Below are 24,286 nucleotides of genomic sequence, written 5' to 3' on the forward strand. Positions count from 1 at the left end.
GAATAACCAAACACGACAATTGACATATACGGAGGGAGACAACCAATCACATATCACCAAGCGGTCTCCATTGGACACATCGACCCACAGATCGACCCCAAGGGAGGTATGGAGGTCATGAAAATGAAAGTGTCAAGAGAAAGGGCATTGGGATACGTCAGCACCAACAGGCAACAATGATGGCCAATGGGGAGCGTTTCGGGCGGTCCCCATGGGACATGTCAAATCGGAAGGCAAACCCCGATGAGTTTGTTAACATGCACAAGAGGGAAGTGCGTGGATAAGGGAGTTTCGAGCTTAGCACCTGGACACTACCCTCGACTTGTTTCACATAGAAATAATATCTTGGGCATAGAGAAAAGAGTCGCAGAGGCTCTAGGAGCATCTAAGCACTAGCTCCTTGGATTGTTTCGCGTAGAAAGGAAGGAGTGAAACACATAATAAACAAAGGGGCTATCAAATAGGGAGCTCCGTCCTTTGGGTTGATGGGTGGTCCTTCGCCTAAAAACGTGACCAATGACGTGGAGCCATTAACAAAGGAAAAATGCCTCCTATAGGACTTAAAAGGGCTTAGTGCCTAGGGCCTAAGCCAATGGTCGCCATGACTCGGTCTTATGGTGGATAACAGGAAAGGTGCCAACAAAAGGGACCTAACACAAAGAGGTCTTATTCCTAACACAAAGAGGGAGCATGACCACAAGGGGAGTATACTCAAGTCAATATTTGAGTATGAGATTATGCATTGAGAATTGGTATCATTAACTAGTATAAGTTATGCTTTGCATGATAGAGGCTAATGGTGTTTGTTGCATATGAATCAATTGACTATTATGATATCATTCTAATTGGTAATTAGTATCATACATCGGATTTATGGTGAAAGGAACATGGTGCATATACAGAAGATGTGCGCATATACGGAACCTGGGCATATACGAAAGATGTGTGCATATACGGAAGATGTGCGCATATACGAAAACTGGGCATATACGGAAGATGTGCGCATATACGGAAACTGGGCATATACGGAAGATGTGAGCATATACGGAAACTGGGCATATACGGAAGATGTGCGCATATACGGAAACTGGGCATATACGAAAACTGGGCATATACGGAAGATGTGGGTATATACGGAAGATGTGCGCATATACGGAAACTGGGCATATACGGAAGATGTGTGCATATACGGAAGCTGGGCATATACGGAAGATGCGCGCATATACGGAAACTGAGCATATACGGAAACTGGGCATATACGGAAGATGTGCGCATATACGGAAATTGGGCATATACGGAAGATGTGTGCATATACGGAAACTGGGCATATACAGAAACTGGGCATATACGGAAGATGTGCGCATATACGGAAACTGGGCATATACGGAAGATGTGTGCATATACGGAAACTGGGCATATACGGAAGATGTGCGCATATACGGAAACTGGGCATATACGGAAGATGTGCACATATACAGAAACTGGGCATATACGGAAGATGTGTGCATATACGGAAACTGGGCGTATACGGAAACTGGGCATATACGGAAGATGTGTGCATATACGGAAACTGGGCATATACGGAAGATGTGTGCATATACGGAAACTGGGCATATACGAAAGATGTGAGCATATACGGAAACTGGGCATATACGGAAGATGTGCGCATATACGGAAACTGGGCATATACGGAAACTGGGCATATACGGAAACTGGGCATATACGGAAGATGTGGGCATATACGGAAGATGTGCGCATATACGGAAACTGGGCATATACGGAAGATGTGTGCATATACGGAAACTGGGCATATACGGAAGATGTGCGCATATACGGAAACTGGGCATATACGGAAGATGTGCGCATATACGGAAACTGGGCATATACGGAAGATGTGCGCATATACGGAAACTGGGCATATACGGAAGATGTGGGCATATACGGAAGATGTTTGCATATACGAAAACTGGGCATATACGGAAGATGTGCGCATATACGGAAACTGGGCATATACGGAAGATGTGCGCATATACGGAAACTGAGCATATACAGAAGATGTGCGCTATGAGTGAATCTCACATCAGGATTAAGGAGGGACCTAATGAACTTGTTTGGTGCCTAGCAGAGAACGGAATTTATACCCCAAAAGCTGGCTATCTCAGTCTCATGTCGCACAAACAACCTAAGCAGACACCTGAACAGTGGAAGAGCATCTCAAAGCTTGGTTCTCCCCCGTGAACAAGACTTTTCTCTTGGTGTGTTCTCAGAAACAAGGTCCCCACGGGGAATCACTATCACATCGTTCATTCCAAGGCCCTCACTGGTGTGTCTTATGCAAACAATGTTCTGAATCGACTCAACACTTATTTCTTCAATGTGAATCTCAGAGCAATCTCTGGTAGATTGTCACCTCCTGGATTCAACTATCTAGTAAATGGGAGGGTGAAAATATTTGCCGAGCCTAGGAAAATTGGTGTAGTTTGCATCGAGGTACAAAATAGTTATGCCTTCCCCTTCTTATATGCTAGCATATCTCGCTGGCTCAAAGCCAGATTATTTTTAATGACAGAGCAACTAGATGGATGCATATCTCGGCCCAGATTATATCTGCCTTCCACGATATGCCCGAGCCCACCAGACCTCGGCCTAGGAGACCGCTAGCCCCTGCTCCCATAGATAAAAATACTCCCTGGGAATTCTTTGATGGTGCTGCACAAAACCAAGGATGTGGAGGTGGTTTCATTCAATACCTTACTAATCATCACTACTTTAAGGTTAAGATGGAGCTTGGATATGGGACAAATAACTTTGCAGAACTTATCACACTTCGCCATTTGCTACATTTCTCACTGGGTCATGATTGCATGGATCTTAACATATATGGGTAGATTGGGAACGACTGTGGTCGGCTTTGATACAGGGGGAGATCAGAACGAACACCAAAGATGATTCCTCATCTAAGGCTAACAATGAGGAAAATTGTGCCTTAGTAGGTAAGGCAAGGAAGGGGAAAGGAAAGGCTTCCCATTTGAAATCAGATTCTTGCGATGGAGGTAAGAAGAAGGATATGTCAAAAGTTAAGTGCTTTCATTTTCATGAGTTGGGTCAGTGTGCTACAAATTTTCCACTCAAGAAGTCCAAGAAGAAGTCCTCAGGAGGAGTGGTGGGTGAGGCTTTGGCCTCTCAATTCGAATTGGACTTTACTCTCATTGCATGCATGGTGTCATCAATGATTGGTAGTGCATGGTACCTTCACAGTGGGGCTTCATTCGACATGGCTAGTGACAAGGATTTGTTCTACGAGCTGAAGGAGAAGGATCTCCATATAGATATCAATATGGGTGACGATGAGAGGTATATGCTATAGGATTGGGCACGATTACTTTTGAGGGAGCATGAAGCTACTCTCACCTTGAGGGATGTTATGTATGTGACTAAGTTGAAGAAGAACTTAGTATCGTCAGCATGTTGGAGGATAGAGGCTATGATGTGGTTTTTAGCAAAGGAAAGGTGTTCCTTAGACACATAGCCATGGTTCAGGTAAACAGTATTGGGATCCAGGTGAAGAATCTCTATAATTTGGAGGTAGAGGAAAGGTGTTCCTTAGACACATAGCCATGGTTCAGGTAAACAGTATTGGGATCCAGGTGAAGAATCTCTATATACAGAAATTGTGCATATACGGAAATTGTGCATATATGGAAGAATTCTATAGGTAGATACTTTTTCATTTCACACATTAGCCCATATTAAATGAATGTTATTATTGTTTTAATATTTAATATTTCATGATGGGTGCGAATAGAGAGTGACATAGGGGCTTGGTAGGTGAGCTTGTTAACCTCTTAAAAAGATAGAAATTTATGATGGGCAGGGAGTGGACGAGGGGAGTGGGGCATCCTTAAGTCAATTGCAGATTCCCCGAATATTCGGGAATCCAACGGACCTGGGCACGATCAATTTTTTGACCGCGCCCATGTCCGTCGGATTCCCGTATATTCGGGGAATTTACAATCGACTTAAGCTCACCGAGGAGTGGGTAGGGGGTAGTGACTTACTATATGCATGCACAAGTGTGTGAGGAACACAAATAACTTTAAATATGTGAAACAGGGAAGAGATGGTTAGTATGAGAAACTATAGGGGAGGAGTGGGTAGGGGGGAGTGACTTGGTCTATGCATGCACAAGTGTGAGTAACACAAGTAACTTTAAATATGTGAAACAGGGAAGAGATGGTTAGTATGAGAACCTACACGGGAGGAGAGCAATTGAGGCTGGGTGACGGGGAGGAGTAGAAGCCCCACCTACATGAGGGAAAATCTGAAGTTTTTTCTAATTGTGGAGAGCTTGGTTCAGGTGTAGATCAAATAACATTAGTATTTTGTAGAAATCCGAACAAGCCATGTTGTGGCTGCAAGACTTTACCTAGCTGCATGGGATTAAGGTAGGTGGGGAAGCAATGAATCTCATTGGAGTTGTAGAGGTGATGAACCATTGGAAGCTGACGATGGGCGCAGTTTTTGTATGTCCTCTTTCTCTCACCTGTCTTACTCACAGTATCTTTGCTACCCTTCCTTTTGTGTATCAATTGGTATCGAATTGTGTGGTTTTTCTCTAAAGGTTTGATTTTCACTGTGTCGATATCTCTCTTTGACGAGGGGTTGGAGGACCTACTTATTAGTGAGTTTGATAGTGTTGTGTTTGCTACTATGTGGTGTGTTCCTATTGGCTTGGGTAATTTTTATAGCAAAGGTGGTTCAAGCATTGGCGGGGTAATTTCTTGGGTTGGGTGTGATTTTGGCTCCATGTTCGTGGAGGTACATGTTGTAATTCAAATTTTTATGAGTTTTGCTTTGTGTCTTATTGTTTGTGTTTCATTCCTCCCTCACGTTTGTTTCTTAATTCCAAAGACAGTGGGTTGGGGTTTGGTAGAGGGTATGGTATACCTTTGTATAATTTTCCTTCCTCTATCTGTTTGATCTTTTCTGAGAATTTCGAGAGATCGTCACTCCTACACGATATGCCGCCTATACAACATATGCAGAGCAGGAGGGGAGTTTACTGGTAGGGGCCTCAAAACTGAAACTAGGAACAATTACATGTACAAGAAACTTTTAGGGCTCCTTATGCATGATCTTTCCCTGAGACCAGTTAAAAAATCAAGAAACTAGAATCCATGGTTGATGTAGAGCAACAAGCCTTCCTTTTCTAATTTTGAGTTTTTGGAAAAGGTCTCTGGTTATTTTCCTTATATTAGTCATAGGAGGGGACGAAGGAAACAATATCTTAATTCTATAGTATTACACTTACATATGAAGACATTGCTCGACATTGTACTAAAAAATAAATAGATGGAAAGATGCAATGTATTTCTCTCTTTGGAAGACACTGAGAGAGCTCTGAGAAATCAAATTTTCTTCTTTGGATAAACTCGATGTAACGCTGACACATCTCGAAGGCTAATTTCATTGTTAATCTGATCCTGCTACTCCTCGAAGTTCTACAACAAAGGACCCAACAAGTCTGTCTTCCTCGAATGTTTGGTGGTTGTTTTGTATTAATGTTATGTTTTGGAATGTCAAGGTATACTAAGAATGTTTGTTAATTGAGATTAAGTGTAATGAATAAGGGGTTAAAATTTTTCGTCTCTATTGAAACAAGTGAAACGACCTATAAAGTACTATGAATAAGCACTCCATGGCTTTATGGCTTTATATTGTAATTTATTTTTGAATTCATTAGGAGACAATAAAAATATTAATTTACAAAAAAATATCAATTATTTAATATTGACACATGATGTGTTTAATCATAATCCTAATCAAAATAAATAAGAGATTACCTCTTAAAAAAACAATAGTATTTATTACTCTTTTTTTTTTTTAGCCTTAGTCTCATAGTGGGTGGGTTGATTCCTACAGCTTTTATATTTATATTTTCGGGCATATTGTAATTATCTTCCTCTTCTATATAGATTGCATTACTCAAGGAAATTTAAATCTTAGATCTTTTAATTTGCAAAATACTTCATATCATCACAATTGCCAATTAAAATATCCTCTATAATACACATATATATTATTTAACAAAAAAAATATTTATAATTACAATTGGTTAATGATGTTTTAATAGATTTACTCTAAAAACTAATTTCCTTCGTCTTAAGTTTCTTTTTCATAAAAATTATATTTTATTAATAAAATGCTCTCATGAAATCAAAACAGTTTCCCTTAATTTTAGATTTCTTAATTTTAAAAATAGATTTTATTAAAAATGATCTTTTTAAGGATATACGTAATGCTGACAGAGGGAAAATTAACTGTGGCAGGTACTTGGTCCAGATTCCCAAACTCTATTAGACGGAAGTGAATATCTGATTCTGTGGTTGTCATCCTTTATGATTATTTAATTGTTATTTTTTAATATTTTATTTTTATTTTGAAAATAATAATGTGACTAGATTGAGTATTAAAAGAATTATATATATTTTTTATATGCATATATAAATGGCTGAGGAATTAGGGGATGATCAAAATGGTAGAAATGGGATAAACAAAATTCAAGAAACCTTGGAGTAGTATTGTTCTAATCATGTTTTTGATGGTGGAAATGGATTTAGCGTCATCAAAAAACTTCTAGACACCTAAAATCTTAAAGTTTGATAATTGCTTTACAAAATTGGCTGCAAAATTTTATCAAAATATTACCAAAATTTTCATGATTTTCAAGGCAAAAAACAATCTAATTAGACTAGGCTATATAAACTACTTCTCTCAATATAATAATAGAGTATAGATAAACTACCTCTCTCAATATAATAAAATAGTAGAGTAATAAAATAATTTTAGAATATCAATATTGTATAATTTCAACCAGTCAATTATAATTTTTATAATTCTTTTTATGGAATTTCAAATAAAATTTACCTCAAATCCAGAATCTAGTTAATGGAAAAAAAAGTTCTGCCGTACTGCCTCTTATCCATGATTGTTTTTAGTGTTCAATGAGGTTTTGTCCACGCAGGTTCTTTCCAATTGTCATATTATTATAGTTCATGATTGTTCAATGTTCAATGAGGGATTTGATCTCCTTCCGATGCCCATATTCCTTTCTTATATATTTGAAATGTCTGCATTTGCTTTACATAAAGAGGATCTTGTCCTTTAAAAATTAGTTCTACAAGCATGCGCATGCTCTATATAATGTTGTTTAGGCATCAAAGCGATCAATTCCGTATGATTGCATATAGTATATGGGATTTAGGTTCAACTTATCTTATCAGAATCTAGATTTTATAATTACTCTTCGGAACTTCAACGAGCTTTACCATTAAAGGGGAATATTTATATTATTTTTTATAATAGATAAAATTGAAGAAACTGGAATTTATAACGCAGGTTTATTCCTAGGATATCTTGAACTCGCAAAATATTTTATTTTACTTTACGAGGCCGTTAAAGATGGGAGTGCAGGAATATGTGATATGAAGTCAAACTCATAACGGAATCTGCAGAAATATAAATTAATTGAAATTAACAGGTTGATGTGGTAGTTATCAGGCACATCTAAATCATAATAATAAACAAGGGAGCATAAACCAACCTTGCAAATTGCAGGAAAGAAGCGTTCTGTGTCTCTCGTTTAGTCAACATTAACGGAACGCTGACAATGCGATCAGAGTCTTATACATTAAAATGCGTATTGTCAGATGGCAGTGTTCCCTGAAAAACTACCCCACATAGGATGTATTCAAGAAATTCAGACTGAGAAAGCCAAGGGCTTCACCCTCACCAATGTTGCGTTTTCACAGACGGCGTTATCAATCACAACCCTGAAATCAAATCAAAACAGAAAGATTGCTCAATAGTGAGCTAACGAAAATTCCCTAAAAAACCGAAAGTCCCCGCAGCAACTTATTAGAAAACCATTTTCTGTAAGGAAGAAGGAAGGTCACAGAAGAAACTACTAACTGCAAAGTCTTCTATGTCCCTGAAGATTTCTCTCCGCTGTGCTATTATTTTCCTCTGCAGATACACCAAAGACAATATAAGCAAGCTCCTCAGATGTTGTGAATCGGCGAGATCATTCTGTATTCAGAAGATGCATTTATATAAGAGCGCACAAATAATCCCTGCTTTATGTGGTCAATGGATGATCCAATCTGGGAAACCAGAGAGAGTGGCACCTCCAACTCTCGGCCTCTCGTATGGCGGAACCAGTACCGGAAGAGCGTTGGAAGACCATGATGCGAGGAGAGACCCCTGTAGATATTCGAAATCTCTGTGGTGTGTTCGTTTCACTTCGTTTCAGAAATTTCATGGGCAGTTTGGGCGCGGAAATAACATTTGAATTTTGAAATTTTGGGCACCAAGATTGGGCGATTGCATTGAATGACTATAGAGGTTGCATTGAATGAGTATGGTGTACTATCATATCCACCGTGTGACAGGTTGGAAGGGAGCGGCCGGGAAAGGTATGGAGCATAGTTGCCGGAAAATCATGGGATTGCATGTAGCTGTCGCGTCAGTATCCCATACATACATGGATTTGGCTGTAAGGACGGTGCATTTATATTGCTATAGAGGTGGAAATAGCAATTGCCGATGGGAGATGGGTTGTTCTACTACAATTCAGTACAGACAGATGGGATAGACAGATGGGATGGATTGGGGTAGAGGCGCTTTATAATCCAGTATAGATAAATGGGTTAGCAATAGATTCCATTGTGGTAGAGGTGCTTTATAATCCAGTATAGATAAATGGGTTAGCAATAGAACAGATGGGATGGATTGGGGTAGTGGCGCTTTATAATCCAGTATAGATAAATGGGTTAGCAATAGATTCCATTGTGGTAGAGGCGCTTTATAATCCAGTATAGATAAATGGGTTAGCAATAGAATCCAGTGTTTACAATCCGGTATAGATAGATGGGTTGGCATTAGAATCCATAATAAATAAATATTAGAGGTAGAGGTATTAGACGTGTTGGCTTTAGAGATTAGATGTAAATATCTTATATTTAGAGATTAGATGTAAATATCTTATATTTAAATATTTTTTAAATGTATATTTTTTATATTGTATTTTTTAAATTTGTAAATATCTTATATTTAAATATTTATTAAATGTATATTTTTTATATTGTATTTTTTAAATTTATATTTTTTATATTGTATTTTTTTTTATTAATAAAATTATGAACAAATTTGTAAATAAAAGAAAATTTTAATACATATATCAAAAATAAATATTTACAATATAACAAGATTATTTACTTCATTTTATCATGTAAATTATTAACTTTTAAATAGGTTTCTTACAATAACTATGGTTTATCAATAAAGCATACCCAAAAACCATAACTCATTTTTTTTTTTTTTTATAAATATTTTATAACATTTTTTAAATTAAAACATAATACTTACACTAACATACAATATAATATGATTCTTAACCATAGATATTCACCCCCATTTTACAATAGATGGAGATTATTAACTTGTGAATATGTTTTGTTACAATATCATGAGTCAATAACATTATCAATACCTCCCGAAAACCATAACTCATTTCAAAAATAAAAATGTTTAATTTTAATTTTATTTTGTCACATTTTTAAAATTAAACTTAAAAACAAAAAGCTACGGGTATAAAAATATTTTATTTTAATTTTATTTTGTCACATTTTTAGAATTAGCGCTATGGGTAAAAGCAAAAAGCTATGTAGAGATGAAGATACAAACTTCTTTTAGAATAAAAAGAGATTTGATATCTCTAAACACTTGATAAATCCACCATTAAAATAGATTTAAACTAGTAATAATACCATCACAAAACCATTTATATATATATATATATATATTATTTATTAATAATTAGAATTTTTCAATATTTTTCTATTCACTAAACTATTATATTCTTTTATCCCTTTTTTCAAAATTTATATAAATTAAAATATATAAATGTAAAATACATAAATTTATATTCTCTTAATTAAACCATTCATACCTTTCCAACATGTAACAAAGAATTCAATGGGTCTATTGATCCATAATCCTATTGTCATTCATATCTCATTGTATATATTAATGAACCTCTCTATTTGAGTTGCTACTCATATCATTACATCAATGTGTTTATTTGATATGTTATTATATTCCTTTATTAATCTTAATTCATTTATTTTATTTATCACATCATAATCTAGTCAAATTTGTATGTGTATATAACTAATCAAAATCAAACTCAATTAAGATATATTTGGATGACCGTTGAAGGAGGTCTTGTTTAAAGCTTTGAGTCCCAAAACTCCACATATCAAGCCCTAAGCATTGAGCTGAAAGGGCTCCGCTCCACAACAGTTGTTGGTTTGACAAAGATCAAGACTTCATGGACCAACATGGAGTATGGGTAAGCATTAATGACGTCTGACCAAAAGCTTTAACAATTAAAAATTGCAGATTTATCAATTAAACACTGCGTTCCAAGATTTCCCATGGTCTTTTAATCTAGCTATAATGTCTTGCGTGGACAACGAATTGATAGGACCAGCATATATAACAGAGCGTGCCAAATATGGAAAAATGAGATAATTTTGTCAACACTTAGACAACGGTAGGGTAGGGACATAATTCTTTTCTCAAATGTTGTGCCATACAAGTTTCAGAAATTCAAACAGTCAACCTAGATGAATACGGTGGTGGTGTCGATAAGAAGCAAAGCTCTGCTAATAGGATTATTCATATTGTGGATGCATCATTCAAAGTTGATGGCTTCTCCATCATATTTCACAAGCAGAAGGCGCTGCATGCTGTGATAAGTTTAACATGACTTATTTTTGTACAGCCAGGAGATTTATTCAGTCTCTTGCTGTTAGACAACCATCAACGCAGGTATCAAGCTGGTACGATGTCAACGATCTTTGCAAGGAGGGCCGACTAAAGGAGGCATTGGCTATTTTACACAAAAACGCAGACCACCATGATATTTCTTTTGATCCTGAAACTTATGCTGCTCTCTTGCGCGCCTGTCTCGTCTCCAAAGCTCTGGCCGGAGGCAAGCAATTACACGCCAAAATGCTGATTTGTGGCTCTGATCAGGACTCATTTTTGGGAACCCAACTTGTGGGTATGTATGCAGTCTGCGGCAGTTTGGACGATGCACGCCAAGTGTTTGACAAAATACAGCAACGGACTGGTCTCTTATGGAATGCCATGATTAGAGGCTACGCTAAGGGTGAACCCCATGAGGAAGCCATTGCCCTTTATTATCAAATGCAGCAGGAAGGGATACAGCCAGACAATTTCACGTTTCCATTAGTTCTCAAAGCATGTGCTACTTTACTAGCTCTGGAAGAGGGCAAGAAGATTCATCGTCACATAGTCAGGATACGGCTTGAGTCCGATATTTATGTAGCTGCTGCTCTGATAGATATGTATGCGAAATGTGGCAGCATAGAGGATGCACGTGAAGTGTTTGACAAAATGTCGAGAAGAGATGTGGTCTCATGGAATGCAATGATTGCTGGGTACGCAAAATGTGGAAAATTGGAGGTTGCTCGTCATTTATTTGATAAAATGCCTCAAAGAACTGTGATCTCATGGACGACTATGATTGCAGGATATGTTCAGAATGGGCACTTCCACGAGGCGTTGGAACTTTATGGTCAAATGCAGCAGACAGAATTCAAACCAAACAGGGTTACTTTTGTGAGTGTGCTTCCTGCATGTGCCCATCTCGGAGCACTGCAACAAGGAAAAGCCATTCATGATTACATAATTAGAAGCAAACTTGAAACAGATGTGTCTGTGGTAACTGCCCTTATAAATATGTATGCTAAATGCGGGCAAATAGATGTTGCACATGAATTGTTTGACAAAATGTGTAAGCGGGACGCTATTTCTTGGAACGCAATGATTGCAGGATATGGAATGCACGGGCAAGGCGAGGTTGTGGTTTCTCTTTTTGTCCAAATGCAGCAAACAGGCGTGAAGCCAGATGATGTCACGTTTGTTGGTGTTTTGTCTGCGTGTAGTCATGCCGGCCTAGTAGATAAGGGCTTGGAGTACTTCCATACCATGAGTCGAGATTATGGCCTTGTGCCGAAAATGGAGCACTATGCCTGTATGGTTGATCTTCTTAGCCGTGCTGGGCATTTGGATGAAGCGAGAGACATGATTGCAGAGATGCCTTTTGAACCTTCGCCTAGTGTTTGGGGAGCTTTGCTTAGTGCCTGCAGAACTCATGGGAACATTGAATTAGGAGAATATGTGGCTGGGCACCTGTTTGAGATAGAGCCTTATAATACTGGAAATTATGTATTGCTCTCTAACATCTATGCTGATGCTGGAAAGTGGGACGAGGTTACGAAGATAAGAATAATGCTGAAGGAAAGGGGTTTGAAAAAGAGACCTGGATGTAGTTGGGTTGAAGTAAATAACAGAGCCCATGGTTTCATTGGAGGAGATAGATCACATCCACAATCAGAGAAAATATATGCATTGTTAGAGGAATTGGGCAAGCAAATGAAGAAGGCAGGTTATCTGCCTGACACGAGTTTTGTGCTACATGATGTGGCAGAGGAAGAGAAAGAATTTGCCATTTCTACTCATAGCGAGAGACTGGCCATTGCTTTTGGAATTCTTAACACAGCTCCTGGAACACCTATTCAGATCACCAAGAACCTTCGTGTGTGTGGTGACTGCCACACTGCCACTAAATTCATCTCCAAGATTCTCGAGAGAGAGATAACCGTGAGGGATATTAATCGCTTTCATCATTTCAAAGATGGACTTTGTTCTTGCGGGGATTACTGGTGATGCTACATAATCAGAGGAGTGGGCAAAAGTTGCTTAAGGACATGCTTCCTCACATTATTAGCATGACATTGGCAACATGGTCCTCTCGGTTATTTTTGCATCTGGCGATGGAGTGGTTTGAGAACAATGTTACAAATAGTGTGTTAAAGCAAGCGGTTGTCTGCATTTGTTAAACAGTAGTATAAAGAGATGGGTAAGGTTGAACTCATGAGATTCATATACAATTTTGTGTCATGACTCATAATGTCCTCTGCAGAGACTCCATGAAAATTTACAGGTGCTTGTCATGAGTCAAAGCATGACCCAGGCTGCAGCTTCTGATCCCTTGAATGCATTTTAAGGATGGAGGCATGTTGCATCTTAGCCTCTCTTATGCAAGAAATATGAGCAAAATGATGCATCTGGACCCAATTTCCATTTGAAGTTGAATTTGGAAGAGGAATCTGGACTCTATTGAAAGCAAAAAAATATTTCCAAATATAACTGACTAGATTTGACTAGGCTAATATTTTTCAGCCGGGGGAGTGCCTTTTTCTTAACTCTTCATGGCATCAATTCAAACTTCTATCCAACTTCAAGGTACTTAAATGAATTCTTTATATGCAAAAATAACTTAAAAGTAACTTTTTACATACTAATGAATATCATCCTCATTCTACTTTCTACCAAAGGTGATGCAAGAGCATCCTTGTTTATGGGCTCCTTCATCATCCAAAAATATTTCCATGTCGGTTTTCGAGTTTGTTGAAGTCCAATGATAACTGCCTATTATTTAACAAAGGCCAAAGGGACCACAATGTGGAGCACGATGCATAAATCCAGGGGTTGTTAGTTATATTGTGGCTCTAGTTGACATGTTCAACTATGATAATGTCAACTATGATAAGTTAATGATGATGTAGACCTAGTTGATATGTTTGACTTTGATTAGCAGATTTTTGAAAGATCCAACGCCTACAAAAAGAGCATTTAGATACATTTTTGTGCCGTGTTTGGTAACAGAACAATTGACAGTGTGGAGTAGCTCAATAGTTGGAAGCTTGGGATAGCTTGAGGTAGAGAGCTTTGATAACTCAATAGCAAGAGAGAATTGGCAGCTCAGGAAAGCGGATCACAGATCTAAGATAAACAAGTCCAAAGATGGTGTTAGGGGATCTAAGATAAACAAGTCCAAAGATGGTGTTAGGGTTCTAATCCCCCCTATACCCTAATAGATAGATGCATTGCTATGTATTTCTATATATGGAGGCTATCTCTATTAAATAGTGCACATGGAACAGTGTGAAAGCAATAAATGTAAAAATGCTTGCTAGAAGGTTCGACCTACTAGAAAGGGCTTGCTCTAGAATGTTCCTAGGAAGTAATTAGTACTATACAAAGAAGTAGAAGGAATGTAATGAGATGTTTTGTGAAGTTATTTGTAATTGGAGCTTTGTTCAATTGGAAGTTGCCACCTAAAGGAGGCAAGTAAACATCTACATGCGGTAATAAAAGTATAACATTTTGTTGCTATTCTAGTTCTTTATTGTCGCATACCTTATCCTATGTCGGGACATGTTACTACAAATTGTTTGCTTTGATATTGAATGTAATGTACCGAAATCAAAGGGTGCTTTGATATTGAATGTAATGTACCGAAATCAAAGGGTACATCAAGAACTTGCGTTTTTTAACAAATTTACAAGCTCCGGTGTTGTTTCCTGATTCAAGAAATACGCAACAAAAAAGAAAATCATGAAAACCATCAAGAACATATGCATTAAACAAGAAATACATTATTTATTACACAATGCATAGCATTAACAATTATACACAACATTAATCAATGACCAAGAACAGAGTAAACACACTATGAGTTCAATATACAACAAATACTTATCTTTATCAAATGACTCTATTGATTGGCTATAGACGTTGAATGTTCCACCCGACCATAGACTCTGTTGCTTCAAATCTCTTAGCAACATGTCACCCTTGAGTCAAGGTTATGAATCCATAAGGACAGGTGCCTAGGTTGGCTCTACTTTCACATAAACAGTGAAAATTGTCATGCTATCACAATTTACTCAGTCACATAGTGATCTCAACTTCTAGCTCTTTTCTCCTTCAACATACACAACCCAAGGAAAGGAATTCTCTTCTTTATAATGCAATCCCTTATGTTATTCAATTTCCCTCCAAGGCTCCAATGCTATTGGTTGGGAAATCTTAATGCTGGAAGTTCAAAAGATTCTGTTCCATGGACAATTTTGTCGACATGCAAATACATCCATGCCCCAAGCATCTTCACAGTTTTCATGATAACTAGTCTTAACACACAACCAGCTAGCAATTAGTCTCTGGTATAATAATCTTTCCTTCTCTCCAAGAAATAGGAACAAGAAGAATGAGAAAGAATGAGTGAGGAATCCCCCTAACCATCCAAAAACACAATGTTAATATATAAATGCTCACGTAATGCGATGTGGCTTCCATTATGAAGCTCATGTAATTCCATTTTTGTCAACAATATCAATTATGGGTTTAATAAAATATTAAATTTTTTCCCTAGTCTTTTTTTTAACCACATGTTGACTCAGTAACTGCCAGTCCTAATCTATGGGAGACCTAGGATCAATCCTTGTAGCTGCCTCTGTAACACCAGGAGTACATCCAACTACCTGCAAGTCGATATACTAAGATCCTGTGATTTTAGCAAGAGCTAGACTCATGCGCCGCCAAGACGGGATTGTGGAATCTGCCCCTTTAGCTACCACCACCGCAGATCAGTGTACTCAATGAGATTTGAACTGCGGTCTCCTGGGCTTCGCCCAAGTAGACTTACTGTCAAACCACACATCACTGTAAATTTTTTCCCTAGTCTTATTGGAGGGGTCAAATTTGAGAAACTGTGGGGTCATAAATAACATTGCTCTTTGCTAAAACCAAGGAACCCTAAATAAATTTCCACTAATCTTTATCATTTAGGCACTTAAGAACAATAAAAAAATCTTTGGAGTAGAAGTGACACTTGCATATTTTGGTCTAGTTCAAAAAAATTCATTAATACAGATATGCTAAGTGAGGCCAAAAACCATTGAATCAAGATATAACTACATAATTTTTATAATAAGAATTGATATCAATGACTTCTAGATGAGAGTCATCTAGATTTGGCACATTATCATATTTCTCTTTTCTATATGGACTAGGCATCGCTATGGATTGACTTGCTTGAAGTGGAAGCCAAGATTTAACTGCATCCAAGAAAGATACCGATGTTGAAGAAGAGCCCTTCCTAGAGCCCATTGTGCTTCCAAATAAATGCAATGTCAATATAGTTGAATCCTTGCATATTATATAATCATATAGCGTAGGAAAGTCCTCTAGTTGCTTACCCCCATAAAGGCAATGTTGCTAAACCACCGGAAACCCCTACCTATCCTCTAGTGGATGCTTGATTCCTACCACATAATTTGATACAACCATCCACAAAAGACATGATTTGTTATAGAAGAGTTTGACTATGATCCAAAATTCCCCTGCCCATTTCTCCTTTAGAGTAGTTATTAAGAATAAGCTTGTAATTTTTTGTAGTGGCTACAACTACCCTCCAAAATTTTGGCTTGCATGCTCGGAGCCCACCTTGAATCCTGCAATCGATCATCCTTGGTCACTTGCTGGTAAGCTGATGATCTCAAGCTTCCCCTCCTTGATCTTAAGAGTTGTTCATGTTCTCACCTTTATGTTGCATGTGTCACCTTTGGGCATAGGGGTTGTTGTTTGGCATACAAAGGGATTGTTGTTTTGCTTCAAGGGAATTGTGTGCGTATGAGTGGTTGTCATCACATAGACATGTTTCACACTCACTTCACGTACTCTTGTCACGAAGGTTGTTGCATCAAGCAAAGTATGTCTTATGCATTCTGAATGGTCTACGTTGTGTGACTAAGTATCCCTGTGCGATTACAATCGAGTCCTATCATTGTTTACATATGTATCACTGATCTCACACTTAGCCATTTCTCAAGCAACCTAGCCTCATCCAGCTTCTTGGAACTTTTCACTTTGCTTATTCAACCATCAAGCTTCCTCCCTTGCCTGTTGAAACCCTGCAATGTGCGGAGACCCCAACATCCCTTGGCATCCAAAATTGCGCAGTGGTTTCCTCAAGTGTCCTTCCCCAGCGAGAACCCGCTGTCAACAGAAATTGCATAGTATTGCCTCTCAGCTGCCTGAGATGCATTGCACTCAGAAATTGCGTAGAGGTGTCCTCCTAGGGCCCCCATCTCGCAACAATGTCTCATGCCTAAAAAATGCGCACTGTTGTCCAAGCTGCCATATTTGTCTTGCATTTAGAAACTGCGCAAATGGGCCTCCAATGGCCTCATCTTGGCAACAATCACTTCTTGCTGAAACCACGTAGATCCATTGCTTAGTGACTACAGGGAAAGATGACACAGTGAGATCACTCCTAAGGAGTCTAGGAGAAAGACCAAGAGACCAAGTAATGGAAAAGATTGGGACCACATGCAAACTCCGTCAGATGCATGATCATCTCGAGGGTAAGTATGGTAAGTGAAGAACACCTTTCGAAGTACACCTCTTAGTTGAGTTTGTGAGACTGCTTATCATCATGTCCTCAGTAATATGCATGTGCACAAACACAAAAAGTCATTTCATGTACTTCCTTTACATGACTTGCTTCCTTTTCGCTTATTTGACCAATTGTCATCTTCGGCATGTTGCTTGCTATGTCTTGCTTGCGACCTTGTTTTGGTGATGTTGAAGGTTTGTGTTTGAGTTATGTTTGCTATGAAAATATTTATCGCCCTCACACATGATGTTGTAAGCACTGTCGTGTAAGTGTCGTCATGGTCGTTCGAAGGTCTATTCGAAGTATTGCAGTTGTCACTTTCACCATTAGACAATCGCGCAGTCAGTCACATTGAGACATGTTATCTTGTTGGTTTGAGGTGTCTTGTCATCGTCATGTTGAGTGTGTGTTCGCAAGGTCATGTATTCACGAGTTCACTCGCTCACACACAACCATTTTTTCGAAAGTCTATCGACCGAACCACCCTCCATTAGCCGAACCTCCACAGAGCTACGCTGCGTAGTCTCAACGCTCAGTGACCAAGTACTATTGCCCAGAATTGCATAGAGCTTGAGGTTGCCTCCTAGGCAGTTTGCATTGCGCAATCCTGGAATCAACTCGACGAACTGTCACCGAGAACAACTCAGAAGTTGACCAAGAAGATATCTCAGTCCACGCTTCCTGCAAGCCTATCCATCAAGCCTCCTGCTGGTCAACCAGAGAGTTTGACCGGGCAGTGACCCCAGGCTTCACTCTTCCCAAAAATTGCGCAAAAGCTGTTAGTATGCTTGCCTCCGCTGACTGAAGAAATTGTGCAGACAAGAGGGATAGGCACCCACTGCTTTTCACTGCATTGCCTCTGAAAATTGCGCAGTTCTGTTAGTCAGTGCCCCCTACTAGCCGATCTGCTGCTCCTAAAAATTGCACAGTTTTCTTGGACTATCCACCAGTTGCCCGACACCCCGCTCAGCCCAGAAATTGCAGACATGTCCTGCATGACTGCCTCCCAGTTCTGTGCAATTTTTTTTCAGCAAGCTCCCACAACCCACTACCAGCCTCCCTTGAAAATCTGCGCAATTTTCACTGCCCGCACTGCCTTCCCGGGAAAAATTGTGTAGTTCTGCTTCCCAGCTAAGCTAGATCCTACAGAATGTCACTGCTGTTCCGGATTACTCATCCTATCCTCCCAGTGATCTATGCGCAATTTTTCTTGACAGTGCCCAAGAGCCTTGCATCCCGACTTGACATGTGCTCTGCGCTGTTTCAGAGCCTTGTCCTCTCTCCCGGTCACATGCACTCGGAAACAAAATACAATGCATGATGGTAGACTAGGGGATTTTTGGATTTGATGTCGTCTTGCCATGAATGATTATAGAAACATGTACATGGATAAGACATGGCGACGACGAATGGGATGAACAAGGAGCGCATGTTAGAAGACTTGCTCGTAGTTGGATGAACACACGAAGCATACCAAGTAGCAAGCGAAGGAGACACATGTGCATGCATGAACTATCAGGCGAACACCAAGACCATTGAAGACTCCACGCACTCTGCGAGGTGAAGTTATGGTACACCACAGGCACGCTCATCACTCAACAACACAACTACTCGACATGAACAACACAACCACCAGGTGCATACTTGCAACATCATGTCGAGTTATGTTATGAGTCGCCTCGGCCACATCACTAATCTGGGTCATAATTGTATAATCAATGTAATATAATGTGGAAGTCCAAGAGACCCACGGATGAAGTCAAAGAATCATGTAAGTCGAAGAGTCATGTGAGTTAAACAATCATGAGGGAAGTCGAATAGTCACAAGGGTCAGTTTCACCCTTGGTTATATATACCCCTCATTTGTACATGCAAAGGACTTTTCACCTTGGCTCCTTCCACATAGCCTTGAGAGTCTGTAATCTGTTCTTTGAGGAGTGAGCAGTGGCTCCAACGCCTAGCTATCGAGGTTAGTGATGTATGGTGTATGGATGTCTTGGAACTTTCGCTTAATTTAGAAGCCTGTTAAAAGGTCAACATGTTTTCACACATGTATCGTATTCGTTTGTAAGACTATTCTTTGGATATTTGTAATGCATGTTGCTTTAACCTATATTAAGATAGTTGAACTATTCAATTGTTTTAGTGCATATGCTATTGGAAAAGTGTTGTATTAGTTGTTAATGCTGTCTCGCCCGCATGGACTATTCTGCCAGACACTCAACATATTCATTCTTGTAAACTTGTTATAACGACTGTCGCACTCGTGTAGACTATTCTGCTAGGTGTTGTACGTGCTATCTATTCACTTTGTGTTTGTGACTGTCACATTCGTGTGGACTACTCTGCTGGAAGCTGCGCATGTCCTGCTGTGTTGTGTGTCTCTAAAAGAGTTGAGACTATTCCCTTTCGAGTTGAGACTCACTCTCACCCTCTGCAGTGAAAGAACTTAGACACAAGTTACACTAAGCACTCACCAGGCACGTGAACCTCGTTGTTCGAAGACTAAGTAAACCACTCTCATGTGCTGAAAAGCAAGAGCTAAGACATATCTTTAAGATAATGGCAACCGGGCTATCGTACTGATGAGACCCCTACACCAAACGATGCGAGGTCTAGTTGGGACTTCATACCAGGGAGATCCCCTGAATGTTAGCGGGTATAACACCGTCAATAAATGTCAACAACAATTGATGAGCAAACATTCCCTCAAACACTTGACATGCATCACACTTACCTTGGATGCTAAAGTGAATTACCACCACGGAGGAGTGTTGCAAAATCAACGTATCCTCCTCCATACCATGCTCAATTGAACTATCCAAAAGTATTTCCCAAATCCTATTTTAATTGACTATATACACATTAGGTGGCTACAATGGTGCAAAGAATACCTTATGTGAAGAAACAATAAAAAAAATATAGCTTGAAGGGAGGCATCTTCAAATAATCCACCTCACCCCACACCAAATTTTTTTTAGTGAATATTGAAAATGTAAGTGGATAACCACCCAATTTATTTCCACTAATCATCTTAAGTAGAAAGGCTTCCATGGCTTTAGGAAGGCCCAATAAAGCAATAACAACAATGTCTAGAGTTCCACCACCACAATCACTTAAGTTTTCATTCTTTATGTTTTTGGAGCTTAAACTTTTTAGATCAAATATGGAAAATATTTTGTGCAAGTCCACACTTGCTTCCCTTTGCACTAATCAACTACTTTTAAGTGATAAAGGTAAGAAAGACACTTATTTTGATGCCTTGTGTACGTATTTTTGAATTTAATCCATAATAATACAATCTTCAAGTATTTTTCAGTTTAACCTATGATAAAGACAATCTTCAAATTATAAACTCAGTCCCCAATCAACTAGACACAATAAATGGATTTGTCATTTGATTGAGGGATAAGTTTATTTATGTATTCGAATGGTAATTGATAAATTTAGACAATCTTCAAATTATAAACTCAGTCCCCAATCAACTAGACACAATAAATGGATTTGTCATTTGATTGAGGGATAAGTTTATTTATGTATTCGAATGGTAATTGATAAATTTATTTATTCTGATAATAATTGATACTATTTTTTATAGAAAATTTTAGGTCAAATTTTGATATTTTCTGCGTCAAATAAAATTGATGTTCAGCAAGATCTCCGTCAGCCAAAGCATCTCTCTGTGTATAAAATTGACATTTTAGAAAGATAGTTACTTCATTGTAACACTGTATTTATGCAAGAAGCTGCTTGATATCAGAGTGACTCGAGCTGAATGGTTTGAATGCGCCCGGCTCTTAAATTTGAATGAATAGATCGGGTTGCTGGTTGTGATTGCGATGGCGGAGCTGTAGTGCTACTGCATGGCCTATTTTTATTTTCATGCAAGCACCAGAACGTTCTTATCCATTTCTTCTTCTGATGCCCTTGTTATTAATCGATTACAAACGCTCAAATCAAATCTCCTCCACTCAAAAATTAACAGCCCACCAAAATCAAAAATAAAAAACCCTCCATGTGCCGCTAGTTCCACAATACACCAGCTATGTTTCCAGGGGCGATTGACGGAGGCTCTCCTAGTTTTACATTCAGCGGATCACCGGAGCGAAACACCCGATTTTGTTGCCTATTCCTCTCTCCTTAACGCATGTACTCAATTGAAAGCACTCGCAGAAGGAATGCGAGTCCATGCCCACATGGTCAGAAATGGATTTGAGCAAAATGTATGTTTGGGAACCAAACTTGTCAACATGTATGCCATGTGCCAGAGTTCGGAGAATGCACGCCAAGTGTTTGACAAAATTCAGAAACCAAATGTTTTTATATGGAATGCCATGATCAGAGGATATGCATGGAATGGGCCTGGTGCTGAAGCCATTGCACTTTATTATCAAATGCAAGAAGCTGGCATACACCCCAATAATTTTACTTTTCCCTTCGTGCTCAAAGCATGTGCCGGCATATCAGCTCTGCAAGAGGGAAAAGATATCCATCATCATGTAGTGAGGGAGGGGTTGGAGTCAGATATATACGTGGGTGCTGCTCTTGTAGATATGTATTGTAAATGTGGGAGTTTGGAGGATGCACGCCAAGTGTTTGACAAAATATCTCAAAAAGATGTGGTACTGTGGACTGCAATGGTTGGTGGTTATGCTCAGAATGGACATGCCAATGAGGCCTTAAGAGTTTTTCATCAAATGCAGGTCGTGGTTGTGAAACCCAGCCGTGCCTCCATTGTGAGTATTCTTCCTGCATGTGCAGATTCAGCCGCCGTGAAACAGGGTAAGGAGATTCACAGTTACGTTATAAGGAATGAATTTGAGGGATATGGTAATGTGGGTAATGCTCTGATTGATATGTATGCAAAGAGTGGAAGTATAAAAACTGCACGCCAAGTGTTTGACAGATTGCCTCAAAGAGATGTGGTCTCATGGAATGCAATGATTACAGGCTATGGGATGCATGGGCATGGTGGGGATGCCATTGTGCTTTTTAAGAAAATGGAAGAGGCAGGCATGAAGCCAGACTACATCACCTTTGTTGGTGTGTTGTCTGCATGCAGTCATGCAGGTCTACTAGATGAGGGCTGGCGATATTTTGATTACATGAGGCGAGATCACTGCATTCCAGCCAGAGTGGAGCATTATACTTGTATGGTTCACCTTCTCGGTCGTACTGGGCATCTAGAGGAAGCACACAGCTTGATCAAGAACATGCCTTTGGAACCTGATGCGGGTGTGTTGGGAGCCTTGCTCTTTGCATGTTGGGTTCACGTTAATGTGGATCTGGGAGAACGTGTATCAGAATGGCTTCTTGAATTAGAGCCAGATAATGCTGGAAATTATGTAATGCTCTCAAACATCTATGCCGCTGCTGGACAGTGGAATGATGTCGCAAAGGTGAGAACAATGCTCAAGGGCAGGGGGATGAAAAAGAGCATAGGATGCAGTTGGATTGAGATCAAGAACAAGGTTCATGCTTTCGTTGTAGCAGACAGATCACACCCACAGTCATCGGAAATCTATGGACTGTTGGAGAAGTTGGAAAGGCAGATGAAAGCCGAAGGGTATGTTGCTGACACAAGCTTTGTGCTACATGATGTACATGAGGAAGAGAAGAGATATGCCATCTGCAGCCACAGTGAGAAGTTGGCCATTGCCTTTGGGCTTATAAACACAAGCCCTGGGACACCCATTCAAATTACCAAGAATCTCCGTGTGTGTGGTGACTGCCACACTGCTACAAAATTCATCTCAAAGATTGCAAACCGAGAGATTACATTGAGGGATGTAAACCGTTTCCATCATTTCAGAGATGGAATATGTTCATGTGGGGATTACTGGTGAAGCTCACCAAAATTAACAACAAACAAAAAAGTGTAATTGCAAAGATTTTGCATAGTGTTTACCATTGGCAGGCAGATTCTAAGTGCTGATTTGTTTCTATTATAATATTATTTCCAGATTCAAAGCATGAAAACTCTCTGATGCATTTATCAGGATGTATACTGTTTTGTCAAAAATTAATTGCCATGTGACCGCCGCATACGCAAAAGGTTAAAAACATACAGTTTTTGATATGGCTGTACACACATTAACTACATGTACCCAAGTATTTTTGACAAGTCACGGACACCGCAAAGAGTGAAAAAGTATGTATTTTGGTGTTTTATTATTTCTTCAAATCATATCCTCCGTTTGTCTTTGTTTGGTCCATCATTTCACTCTCGCAGGCTACTAGTCACCACTTGTCTGATGTTATACGCTATTTGGACATTGTTTTTATGTCCGTTCAAGATTGAGTGCTTTAATATTTTTTCCTTACACTAGGATTCCATGGACTACTCTTCTAGTTTTTATTAAAATAGTTGCTAAGGAATATCAAGTAAACCTAGAAAAAGTGGAGCAAGTGGTCACATGAATTCTCGCTTCCTTTAAGCTCGATGTTATTTGAGACGTTTAAACATCGATGATAAATTGCATCATATAACTAATGCAGTAGACGAATTGCAGGTGCCAGTAACGGTAAGAGCTTAAGTCGGCACTGTCATCCCACTAAGGGCTAAGGAATGGCCCCTAAATCCTTGGGTTGTGGTGTTCTTACGAAAATATTCATTTGTTTTCCTTTTAGCAGTTTCTTTTCTGCTACATAGCACCACTTGTTCCCAAAATTGTGTAGTATATGCGCCATTGAGCCCTAGTGATAGAGTTGATTAATTATCACCTTTTCATATAAGCTTTATGAAGTGCTGTACTATATGTACTTTTGTGAAGTAGAGAAGGTGGCTAGACTGGCATATTTATAGGTATGCGGTTGTTTGATGAAGAATAGGAACAAACACTGTAAATTTAATTCGAATGGCTGAAGCAGGAGCAGTGACTTTTGGAGCGA

The 24,286-nt window shown here is 39.0% G+C and overlaps 1 long non-coding RNA gene and 2 pseudogenes across 1 annotated transcript; 2 read left to right on the plus strand and 1 right to left on the minus strand.

The window, feature by feature from the left end:
- Positions 1-7,509: 7,509 nt before the first annotated feature.
- LOC149227335 (uncharacterized) lies at positions 7,510-8,597 on the minus strand. The gene is made up of 2 exons (XR_016247125.1): positions 7,972-8,597; positions 7,510-7,832 (listed from the first exon to the last, which is right to left on the minus strand). It is a non-coding gene; the product is annotated as an uncharacterized LOC149227335 (long non-coding RNA).
- A 1,686-nt stretch (positions 8,598-10,283) lies between these two features.
- LOC149227336 (pentatricopeptide repeat-containing protein CRR2, chloroplastic pseudogene) lies at positions 10,284-13,401 on the plus strand (annotated as a pseudogene).
- A 7,612-nt stretch (positions 13,402-21,013) lies between these two features.
- LOC149227337 (putative pentatricopeptide repeat-containing protein At3g13770, mitochondrial pseudogene) lies at positions 21,014-23,608 on the plus strand (annotated as a pseudogene).
- Positions 23,609-24,286: the final 678 nt, after the last annotated feature.

This window comes from Pinus tabuliformis, chromosome J (assembly GCF_031772625.1).
Source record: "Pinus tabuliformis cultivar Carrire ecotype Pingquan chromosome J, CPIR1, whole genome shotgun sequence".
Lineage (NCBI taxonomy): Eukaryota > Viridiplantae > Streptophyta > Pinopsida > Pinales > Pinaceae > Pinus > Pinus tabuliformis.